The sequence below is a fragment of the Pteropus medius genome, unplaced genomic scaffold (genome assembly GCF_902729225.1).
Source record: "Pteropus medius unplaced genomic scaffold, Ma_sr-lr_union100, whole genome shotgun sequence".
Classification (NCBI taxonomy): domain Eukaryota; kingdom Metazoa; phylum Chordata; class Mammalia; order Chiroptera; family Pteropodidae; genus Pteropus; species Pteropus medius.
This window is the reverse complement of record NW_024342467.1, coordinates 8,781,886-8,794,209: the sequence shown is the minus strand read 5'-3', so window position 1 is coordinate 8,794,209 and position 12,324 is coordinate 8,781,886. Positions and strand designations below refer to the sequence as shown.

Below are 12,324 nucleotides of genomic sequence, written 5' to 3'. Positions count from 1 at the left end.
TAGCTAAAATTCGAATTATATAATGACTTTTATTGAGAATTACTCCAAGAGTATGTGAAACTAAGATAGTTCTCTGATAAAGATGTAGCAATCTTCTTCAGAGGGGCTCCAAAGATTAATGCTTCTCAAGCCAACTTTATTCTCATTTCCTATTTCTCTTAGTTTACTAAAATGAGAATGTATCACCTTCAATTATTTGACATTTCTTTTCCTGTAAGAGGAATTTGTTTATGTGCCCATGCCAAAATTTCTCTCATTCAAATAACTAATTTCAACTATTAATAATATTATAATAAAAGTGTGATTCATTGAGTGTCTGTAATATTCCAGACACTGTTATGAGCCTATTAAAATATTTTATTTAATTTTCATAACAAGTCTACAAGTATAGTATTATTGTTCTGATTTTATGCATCATAAAACCGAGGATCTGAGACTAAATCACTCTTTCATTGTCTTATAAATAGCATGTTAAGATATAAACATAGGATACTTGGCTCCAGAATAAATGTAGTCTATCCAACATGCAATTGGAAAAGCAGTAAATTCAACCTCTAATCTTTCTGACATAAAAAACCTGTAAATTTTAGTAGTCTAGATTGTATCTTCCAATCAATTCTGTCATTTGAATTTTCATAATAGAGATCTTAGACAAAATTTCTCTTTTCTACATTATCAAGATTAATTAATCCAGACTCAGAACATTACATGATATTCATGGCTTCTAGAGAAAATATTCAAAATACTTAACTGAGATGACATGGCAGCAACCAATCAGAAGAGACCACCAATTAATCAGCCTCAGCCATAAACTAGCAGAATAGCAACTCTGATATGGACCAGATGAAACATATACCTCTTATCAATATCCCACTGAAAATGATAAACAGTATTGTCATCAAAATTCCTGATTTGTGTGAATCTGTCATCTTTTATGTACTGAATGATCATAACAAGTTCTGACTCTTGAAATATTCATTCAAAGAGTTGTGGAAGGACTTTGGAGAGATCTACACTTCCTGCTCCCTGCTCAGAGCTACCTGTCCTTAGGTAATCCCTTACCTCTCAGAGTCCATTTTCTCCTCTGGAACATGAATCACTACATGTACTCTTCAGACACTGATAAGGACTGAATTAATGTGTCTAGGGCCTCGTAGCTGCTGACACAGAGCAGGCATCATCCTGGATGTTATTTTTCACTCTCAGCCCCTGCATTGGTTTTCTTTTTTCTGTTTTTCCTACCTCTACTTCTTTAATGGACCAATCTAAAGAAATGGTCCAAAGAAATATTGCTTGCTTAATACTCTTATTCACTCTTATTATGACCTAAAGTAAGGGCTCCCAATTCTACATCTGTAACATGTAATTTTCTGAGAGCCATACCTACATTTTTTTAACCATTTTTCTCATCCTGAATATCTCAACAGCTTTATTTACCCTCCCATTCCACATTTTCTAAGCTGCACATCATCTCCCTTCACCAAATTCCGCCCTTAATACTCATCTAATTACCAAAATCAGAAATCAGGGAACCATATGAGATTCCTCTAATTCTTACCACCTCTGCTCCCAGATAAGACTTGCCCTTTTATCCTTTATTAAATAATATATACATTCATTCATTCTTTCATTCAGTTCATTATTCAATGTATATACAACGAGTAGTTATTATGTTCCAGAGAAATTGAGGAAAATAAGAGACAAAGACAGGTTGGTCCTTGTCCTCATGGAGTAAAAGAGAGGAGTTAAGGTGGATTACTGGATTTGGGGTTTCTCTTCTTAACCTTAAATGATTTCTGTGAGGTTAAAATTGAAAAAATATGTAAAAAAGTGCTTAGCACTCTATTCTACCTTCTGTTATAGTTAGTTTTAGTTGTGTCTATCCTTTTTCTCCAGATTGTAAGTGAAGAAACCATGCGTCAGTCATCTCAGCAGACTATCTTCCACCTAGTCCATTATTAATAAATGTTTATTGAATTAAAAGAGTGAATGCTGAGGTGAAAAATGACTGGATATCATATATCATGATACTCTCCCTTGAGAAACATAAACTATCTACTTCAGGTATTTAAAATTAAATCATATGCTATTAATAATCTATTCTGCTGCATTTTCAAGCATCCATGAATAGAGCGAAGCAAGATTTAATGACACATGTTTCATTAAGGAAGAGTCAAGGACAGTGAACTGAAATATTCCTTGAATCAACACGTGGTTTAGGAAAGAGTGAAATACTCCCTCTCAACATTCAAACACTTCCCTAATTATTATATTTAATGAATCCTCTCCCTTATGATATGTCTTAGATTTATATTTATAAGATACCATAATCTTTAAATAGCTGAGAGCAAGGCCATGGCCTCTATAGATCCCACTGTAATAACCTCTCAGAAACATGGCTTCCCAGACAATGGAAAGAAGTTACTTTGTTAATAGTCACAGCAAGGTAGAGCTGTTATTTGCCCAGGCATAAGGTTCAAGCCAGACTCCAGGGAAGAATATTTAATGAGATTAAACAAAAATCACTTCTCTGTTCTTTGTGCCTGACAGGATATATTGTTATTATTACACTTCTAGATATGAAATATCAGCATGGACAAAGAGTTGAAATAATGCCAAGGGGAAAAATAATGCATGTGTTCCATTTCAGATTACTGATGATTCGTAAACTGTTTTGTAACCTGCTTATTGCTTTCTGCACTGTTATAAAAATAGCATGTTCAGTGTGTTCTCCCTCTTAAGGATACTGGAGGAGCTCAATGAGAGTGAAGGGAATAAAATGAGTGAGGAAATGTTTACCATGAAAATTTCAGCTCAACAAATAATGCAATATTTCTTCTCTTGACTAATTCACGTTTTATGAGAGCTATTTTTAAATGCATGCCTCCTTCTCTATTGACTTTTCCTATTCTCAAGGGAGTCTGCCACACACAGAACATTTATACTGATATTTCCAAAATGAACTTGCTCATTTGTTTGAGTATCTCTGATTCATCCATTTATATCTGCTTTCTGAATGTGTAGCAATACGACTTTGATTACATATTTGTTGACAACTCTTTCTTTTACTATACTCAGGAAATTTATTTATGGTTGCTTAGGACAGAGAGAACAGTGGTCATCCATGCTTCCTCCAAAGGAAGAATAGCTTACTTAGCAAGACTTACTTTTAAAAACAGGCATAGTGAAATAAGACAAAAGGAGACAAATAGTATATGATTTCAGTTGCATGTGGAATTTAAAACAGAGCAAAACAAAACTCATAGACACAGAAAACAGATTGGTGGTTGCCAGAGGCAGAGACTGAGTGGGAGGGGAACAAAAATGAATGGAGGCAGGTCAAAAGTTACAAACTTCCAGTTATAAGATATGTAAGTCCTGGGGATGTAATGTACATTACAGTGACTATACTCAACGATACTGTATTGTGCTCTTGCAAGTTGCTAAGATAATAGATCGTAAATGTTCCAATCACCAGAAAAAAATTGCAACTATGCATGGTGATGAATTTTAATTAAACTTACTGCAGTAATTATTTCACAATACCTACATATATCATTATGTTGTACACCTAAAACTAATACAATGTTATATGTGAATTATATCTCAATTTAAAAAAACTCAAACCTCATCTTCTCTACCAGAATAATTATATATAATAAATGTAAATGTGGGTACTTACTATCAAATTCAAGTCTAAACAATATTCTTAAAAATTCAAGTGCCCAAATCTTATAAAGTTGAATAAATCTGGGTCTCTATATAAATTGGCTCTATTTCCTTCATCTGGGCTCCAGGTTTTTCAAATTAGCTAATACTCATTTCTTAAGCTTTCGTTTTTACTTGGAAATTTCTAAAGGTAAATGGTTAGAAAAGGCAGGGTTATGAATCAGAAATTAATCATGAACAGGTAGAAATCTGAGGCCATATTTTACAATGATAATTAAATCAATTAAGAATAGGAAACTGCCAAATCAGTCGTTTATGGTCATATAGATAGAATAACCACAAGAGTAACTATTTTCCCTCTTTTCAATAACGTATTTCTTGTTTATATGGGCATGACCCCAATTTTTTTATTATAAAAAACAAAAGCAAAAACGTGCATGTTTAGTCTGTGACTAGATGTGAAAATTCCCCACTGTGGTAGACGCTTGCCTGTTCAGCATCAATAATCCCCTACCTCATTTCTGGTAACTTCAGTTTTCCTTTGAAAAACCAGTCTTCTCCCACTCTCAGTCTATGTGGTCATAATGAGACTCACCACATCCCTGAGCCTCATTAGCCAATCTGAGCAAATGTGATTGGTTCATAATGGACACAGGAAACAACTTGGACTCAAGTTCCACCCTAATTCACTGCTTGGAAAAGGCATCTCTTTGTCCTGATGTTGCTAAACTTCTCAAAAATAAGTGGATATTCCAAAGCCATTGTTTAAAGAGAACTAATCTGAGAAAAGAGCCAATGAAGAAGAACACAGCACTCAAACATGGGGAGAGTTCTTACATCTACTTGTAACAAGAGCTACAAAAACTTCACGACTCTGATTTTTAAAAATCACAGAAATAAATGAAAAGATATTCCATGATTGTGGACTGATCTGACTGATTTGAAGATTTAATTGATTCAAACCTTACGTTCACACAAAAACCCACACATAGATGTTTCTAACAGTGTTGTTTATGATTGCCAAAAAAATAAATGCAACCTCCAATAGGTGAATGAATAAACAACTGGTATATCCAATGGAATATTATTCAGTGATAAAAAAAATACGCCATCGAGTCATGAAAGGGCATGGACGAATTTTAAATGCATATTGCTAAATGAAAAAAGCCAGTCTGAAAGGCTATGTGATTATATAATTATGACATTCTAGAACACACAAAACTATAGAGACGATAAACAGATCCATGGTAGCTGTATGTTTGGGGGGAATAGGTGAAACATGGGGGTTTGTTGGGAGCAGTAAAGCTATCCTGTGTGATACTCTGATGGTAGGTACACAACTTTGTGAATTTGTCAAAACATATAGAACATTACAGCAAAGGGAGCTAACAATATTTTGTGAGCATTATAAAAATCTTTTAGGAGGCTGGAGATCCCAGGAAGGAATGCAGATCATGACAAGAACATCTAACTGTGTTACAAATGGAGTGGGGGAAATGGTGCTCACCTAAGTTGCTTTGAAAGTGAGTGGATTCTGTAAGACTAATGGCAAGAGGAACTGCACATAAGTATTATACTTTAAAGTTTATTCCCACAGGAATACTAGTTAACAATTCTGATACTGTTATGCATATATACTAACACTGTAGATGTTAGATGGTAGATGTTGGGAGTTAATGTTTTTTTTTTTCACCGTTATAGGAATTTATGAATGAAGGTGGGGAGAAGGCTAGAATGATCCATTTGGAAATGGATTAGAGTTAAATATCAGTTTTAACTCAGATTTAGTTTAAGATAGATATTGAAGGTTATATATAGAAATAATTATAGATGTATATGTACACAGGTTGGTAGACACATCCTATATTTATTTACTCTGTAAGCTGAGAGGACCTACAAGCAATGATGCCCCAGTAGCAACTAGTACTCTAAACATCCAGAACTTGGTCCAAAAAAAAGACCTAAGTATCCTTGGATAAATGGTTGTTTCTAGGACTGGAGCTGGAACCACGTAAAGAGCTCTTAATAGCCAATGCAAGAACGATTTCAGCCAAAAAAAAAAAAATAGTATTGTATTATAATCCAAAGTATAAAATAGGTATTCATAAGTTTATACTGACATAAATAAATTATTGAATGAATGCATGAATAAATAGATAAACAGGGAGAAGAGGCAAATCTCATATGCAGAATAATTTCAAAGAATTAATATAGATACTCCACCCTCAAAGACAAGTATACTACAACCCCAAGTAGTATAACTCTATTATAGTTGCTATATATAAAATATATGTACATATATACATATATAATATAGGGCTTATATTATATATAATATGTATATTACAATTATAATATGCATGATATGATATGATATAATATGTAATTTTATATATGGAGTATGATATAATATAATATATAATATAGTGATTTCATATAATATCTATTTATAGCATATTTACATATAACATACTATATCATATAATATGTTAATTCTATATTATATAAATACTGTGTACTTATATATAATATGTATTTATAATATAAATATATATGTGTTTATATATATAGTGCTTAGTACAACTCCTGGCTCATATTCATTACTTAAAAACAATAGTGGTGATAACAGGAGTCATAACTGAACACATGATTAGTAATAGTAATTATATAATAATAATAATAAAAGATGGGCACTGGTAGAACCACTCTGGAAACCTGTTGGGCAGTTTCTACCAAAGCAGAATATTTGTACAACCTATGCCTCAGCAATCTCATTTCCAAAGAAGAGTGTGTGTCTGCGTGTGTGTGTTTGTGTGTGTGTGCATGTGTGCGTATACATGTTTCAACATATGGCACATATGATGGTTCATAACAGTACTATTTGTGATAGTCCCATACTAGAAATAACCAAATGCCTATCAAGAGTACAATGAATAAATAAATTATGGTATACTTACAGTTTATGGAACAGTATATAATTAGAATAATAATATGGAACTACATGCAATAATATGGATGAATTTCACAAACATAATGTTAAGAAGCTAAATATAAAAGAGTATAATATATGATGCTGCTGATACAAAGAACAAAAGCATGCAAAAATGTGTGTTGTTAGAAGTCAGGATTCTGGTTTCCCTTGGAGTCTGGTGGGGTGAGTAGTTACTGGAAGTGGGCATGGGGAGCTTCGGGCCTCGTAGTCTGGGTGCTGGTTACACGAGTGTGTTCAATCTGCAGAACCCCATCGATGTGTACATTTCTGTGTACTTCTCTGTATATTTTCCTTTAAGAAAATCTAAAAACATAGAGGGGCACTATGATATCATGTAAAATTCACTGCATTTATGGATGCTATCAGTAACTAGCTATAAGAGCCTGAGCTAATTAACTTCTGAAATGAAGTTTACCCATTTACAATATATCACAGTGTTATGTGAGGATTAAATAAAATCAAAGTTAAGTGCAAGCATCTCTCTCTCTCACACACACACACACACACACACACACACACACACACACATACCATTACTCAAACAGTATTAACCATGCTTACCTATGTAATGGATTTCAGACTGCTGAATTATCAGTATCATCAAAGTAGAGAAATAAGTGGTGTATTATTCATTTTTAATTACTTTCTGTATTCCTTATCCAGAGAATGATTATTGCAAGCTCAGTCATTAAGGGGTCCTGTATTTATGAGCTTCTGTCATATGGCATGACTGCCAAGTAGATATAAAATGAAATAAGATAAAATAAAATTTGCTTCCTCATGGTGTCAAAGGATGCCAATGCTATTTTGGGCAGAGTGTCATGGTGAGAGGATTATTATCACTTTCAACATGACTGTGTTAAGATTGCACCTGGAAAACTTTTTATCTTTTTTTTAAATTTTAGGCAGCTCAGGAGCCTCCAGGAGCCGAACAAGTGGTGGGGAGCCTAGGAAGTGATACAAAGAATCTGTGAAGTTCCGGACCCGTAATAAAAAAAAATGTTGGGCTAGAAATGTATACAGTCATGCTTTGTCAGCAAGAATAAGCAATATCTGATAAATATGGGGAAAGTATAAATTCTAAAATAAGACAAGGATAAATGATTATAGTCAAGCGTAAAGAAGGTATATCTATGTAGAATATATCATTTTTTTAAAAAAAGAATTTAGGTTAAACACCAGAAAGAAAAGTCTCCTAAGAGTAACAACTATTCAACTATGGAATGCTCCTTTAAAAGAGCAATGAGAGCTCTGTTTCTCAAGACGGTGCAAACAAAAGCAGGTTAAGCAGCCAGAGGGTGAGTTACAGGGAGCAATATTTTGCTGACATGATGTTGGTTTGGTTTGACCTCCAAAATACTGAAATTGGTGGTCTTGTTTAAAAATATACTGAGATACATAATTTCAGATGTGTATTTTTTTGCCTTTAGCTTGTGTTGTTACTGTTTGTCTCTGAGTGGGTGGATAAGAAAGATAAAAGATCTGTTTTATGGAATATGTTAATATATCTCTGTAATATCATTAAAACTAATGATATTTTTAAAGTTTTGACCAAAAAAGCAGGTTTTTCTGTTCTATTCTTCGCTCATAGAACAGTGCCTTGGAGTTGGGTAGTAAATATTTTTTTGGTAAGTGATAAAAAGATTGAATTTAGATGAAACTACATATACCTATATTAGGCTCAGTATTTAAATATAAAATGGACAAGTTATTATGCCATGCCAAATCCAGTTTTCAGCACCCTATTGAATCCCAGATTCTGTTATGATATTTAAGTGCTATAGAATAAGTTCAACCTTTAGTATTTGAAAATCTATTATTTTGTCTTTTCTTGTTCCTTAAAACTTTCCAAAGATCAAAGAGTAATACAGTATTAGATTTCCTATGTAAAAATTAAATTACATTAAGAATTTCTGATTCTATCAAGCTCTACTTACCAAATCTTTTTTGAACATTATCTACTATATAGAACTATAAAGATAACCACACTAGGCGAAATGGAAATTACAATTTTGCTAAGATACCACTTTTCTCCATAGACTAAACCTGTTTTTCCAGGTTCTTCTCAACCTTTTGTATGGAAATGTTATAATACAAAGTAAGATCGTAAGACTATGAGACCAGTTTATATTTTATGGAACAATTGATTTTTATGAAAGCAGCATTTTTCACCCCTTTGCTGTCTTCTGTTTTATAAATTGTCTATTACATAAACATTCTCCTTAAAACCTATATATATATATAAAACATCGCATTGTTTTTAATTAAAATACTTTGACTTAAATGACCATTTCTAGAGTTTCTAATAAAAGTAAGTATGATGGAGGAGTGGGGGGATATTTTTCCACCCAAGAATTGTTGTATGAGTTCACCCCTTCCAAGTGCCCTCCAGTTCTTTCCCTCTATCAAAACAAAACCTCTTGCTCTCTGCTAGAGCAAAGGAAGTCTCAAGATCAATTTGCTCTTTTGAAATAGGAAAGAGAAATTGCCTCTTATTTCTCCTTGAAGAGCCTAAGAAGCAATAAGGCAGGATAGTTTCTTAGTATCTAGACATGAACATCAGAACTGACTACATGCACTTAACTATCCCTTCCTGGGGTACAGTATTGCCTGAGGTTCCTGGCCTTTAAGTCATTGCACAAAAAGAAAATAATGGGTAATATATAGCCCACTGGGGAAAATGGAAAGAATCTCGAGACATCTCCATAGGGTTTGATAAAAAACAATCACTACATTTCCTTTATATGGCATAATTATGATTCAAAACTATATAAAGTATTAGAAAAATATTACATTTGAATTTGTACAAAATTTCCAAATATAACAAAATATATAATCTATAGAAAATAAGATTATATAAAGTTCTTTTTTTCATGAAAGAGATGCACAATCCCTGATCAAAACTTAGCTAAAATGATCTTTTCAAATTCTCAGCAAGAAACTATATTTGGATCTGTAGTTAATAACAACTTTAAAGTATTACTATAAATCATTATAAATGATGATGTTTAGTTGTAAAAATTCTAACAGCTGTTTCTTTTCTGTAATTTACAAGTGTACTTTTAAAATTTATTTTAGTAACATGAATACTTTTCAAATTCAAGTAGATTTTTTTTATCTCGAGTGTTCCCTAATAACCATCTATAATCTCAAAACTGCTTGCAACTGGCTTACGGGGCAGTAAAAGAGCACAAGACCCACAAAAAAAAAATTTTCCAGTAAACATTACTGCCTAAAGTTGCACCCTCAGAGGCTTCCACCTGGCCACTCCTCTCCCTTCCCTTGACTCTTTCACCTAGTGCTGCTTCCGTGCTCCTTAGGCACCTGGAGCATGGTTTCCTCCACTTTTTCCATGGGGAATGTTTGCCCTGACTACTGAAGGAGATGCCCAAAAGACAGAGCACCTTCTTAGCACTGCTCACTCAGTATCTCATACCATACTAGCAAGCATTGGAGGATACTGAATACTCCTGCCTGTGGCAACTGCAGATTCATCCAGCAGTGAGAAGCATCCAGCAATAGGTTTGGGGAAGGCGATGAAAGTAAGCAGGAAAGGTTCCATCCACCCAACACCGCACCCCACCAACCACTCTACAGGCCAAGAAGACAAATATTTCCTGGCACCTGTGTAACATATACCATGACGCAGAGTGGCGAGATATCAGTACAAACTTCTGCCTTAGGCAGTTTTACAGGAGCCACTCTTCCTAATTGTCTCCTCTTCAGTTCCTTGGCCTGGTTTCAGTTTCTCGATCCAGCACTATAAAATAAGATTGCTGTTCAATGCCCTACATTCTTTTAAATTCAGATTTCTCTCTTGCATAATGTCGTCAAATGGTACTTCTCGCCACCTCTGAAACTAACTCCTCTAGTCCACACCTTCCTTTATAATTGTAATAGACCCCTATTGCTTCTATTCCCACTCCCTTTCTCAGTGGATGGTATCTGGGGTCAGCAGATTAGGAAATTGATTTTATAAATCATGTCGCATCACTTCCCTTCTCAAAACCCTCTAATCTCTGCACTTAGAATTAAATACAAAGTATTACCATCTTCAGGCATGTTTAAATCTTCTGTTCTCTGGCTGCCTCTTCAACCTCATCTCCAACTCCTTTCTCCCTAAGTCACTAGGCACCATCCATTCTGGAAATATGAAATGGTCTCTTCTGCCCTTTTTCTGCTATGCTTTTTCTCAAGTTCTTCCTTGGATTCGTACATGCATTTCATTCAGGTCTTTCTAACCATGTATCACTTGTTGGACACTAAGTAAAATACTGATCTATCACTTCATCCCTATACCTTGATTTAATTTATTTTGCTATCTGAAATTGTATCATACAATTATTTGTTGACTTGTTTATTCTATAAATCCCCCCAAAGAATGTAAACTGTTTTAGGGCAGATATTCTTTCTTATTTATGGAGTATTCCCAGCGGCTAGAATAGTGTCTGGTACATAGTAAACACTCCATGAATTTTAGCTATTACTAATCTTTAATATTATCTCATAAATCAGTATTACCCTGTCCTTCTGCTCAGAAAATGTTCCAGGGTCTGAGACCACACACAGAACCCTGAGTCAAGATCTGATGTGTGGGTGAGGGTAAACTAATTTGAATAATCAGTAAATCTATATTTTCAATTGCCATTAGCTGCATAGAGTTCTGAACTAAGAACCATTCCTAAGTTATCCAAGAAATGTAAAAGCTACTTTTATTCCTCAAGATTTTATTAACTGCAGATGCACAAAGTGAAATAAAATACTAATGTTATTTGTGTCTCAATGGTCTGTAAAAGTGAACAAAATTTCTAGAGTTTCTTATTTATTCCTGGCAATTGTCATACGTGCTAAGAGCATACTGTATCAGCCAAGCAGAAAGAGTTTCCTTTGAAATCTCAGAAACTCACGCTTGTTCAACTGCTCTGGCATATGATCTACTGCAGTTATCGCTTATCACTGGAGAACTCAATTCTTCTATATTATTGGATTTTCTATATTCTCTTATTGTAGAAGAATACATTTTTTCAAAGCTTAAATATTTCTGATTAAAAAAATCTTTTTAAAACTTGTGATTTATTCCCCTAGCTTTTTAAGCTGAGAATATTTAACATAATACAATTTTAATTTACAAATATTATCATTATTAACTTGTTTTAAAATTAAATTTTAATATAATGGTATTGAGATTTATAGCTATTTTCCTATGAATACTAATTATCTTTTTTAAATAAATATTTGCCAGTCCAATAGGAGAATTAACAACCAGTTGTACTTTTTGTTTACTATTGAGTCTGAACATTTTTTGACATGTTAATTAGGTGTTTGTAATATTTTGTTTGGCTATGAAAATTGCCTGTTCACACATTGTGTCCTTTTTAATCAGGTCATTTTCTTTTTGGCTTGAAATAGCTATTTATATGTGAAGGATAAAACTTTGTCATAAATGCTTCACATTTTTCTGGGTTATTATTTGGCTCTTTCACTTAATTTGAAATGAATCAGTAAAGGGAGTAAGGAGAGGAATCGCCTTGCTTTTTTGATTTTCGTAATTAAATATAAGTAGTTGAAGTTGAAATGGAAAGATAACATCAGTTTTTCATCAATTCTTTTATTTTTTATATATTTGTTTGACAGATATTTATTAAATATTTGTTCATTGAGTT

General features: G+C 33.5%; 1 protein-coding gene across 1 annotated transcript in view; it reads left to right on the top strand.

The window, feature by feature from the left end:
• Positions 1-12,324, top strand: part of TMEM196 (transmembrane protein 196) — a 136,475-nt gene that overhangs the window by 68,073 nt on the left and 56,078 nt on the right. The window contains exon 2 of the transcript XR_005652689.1: positions 7,567-7,647. The gene's annotated coding sequence lies outside the window, so the exon portion shown is untranslated. The remainder of the gene's footprint in view (positions 1-7,566; positions 7,648-12,324) is intronic.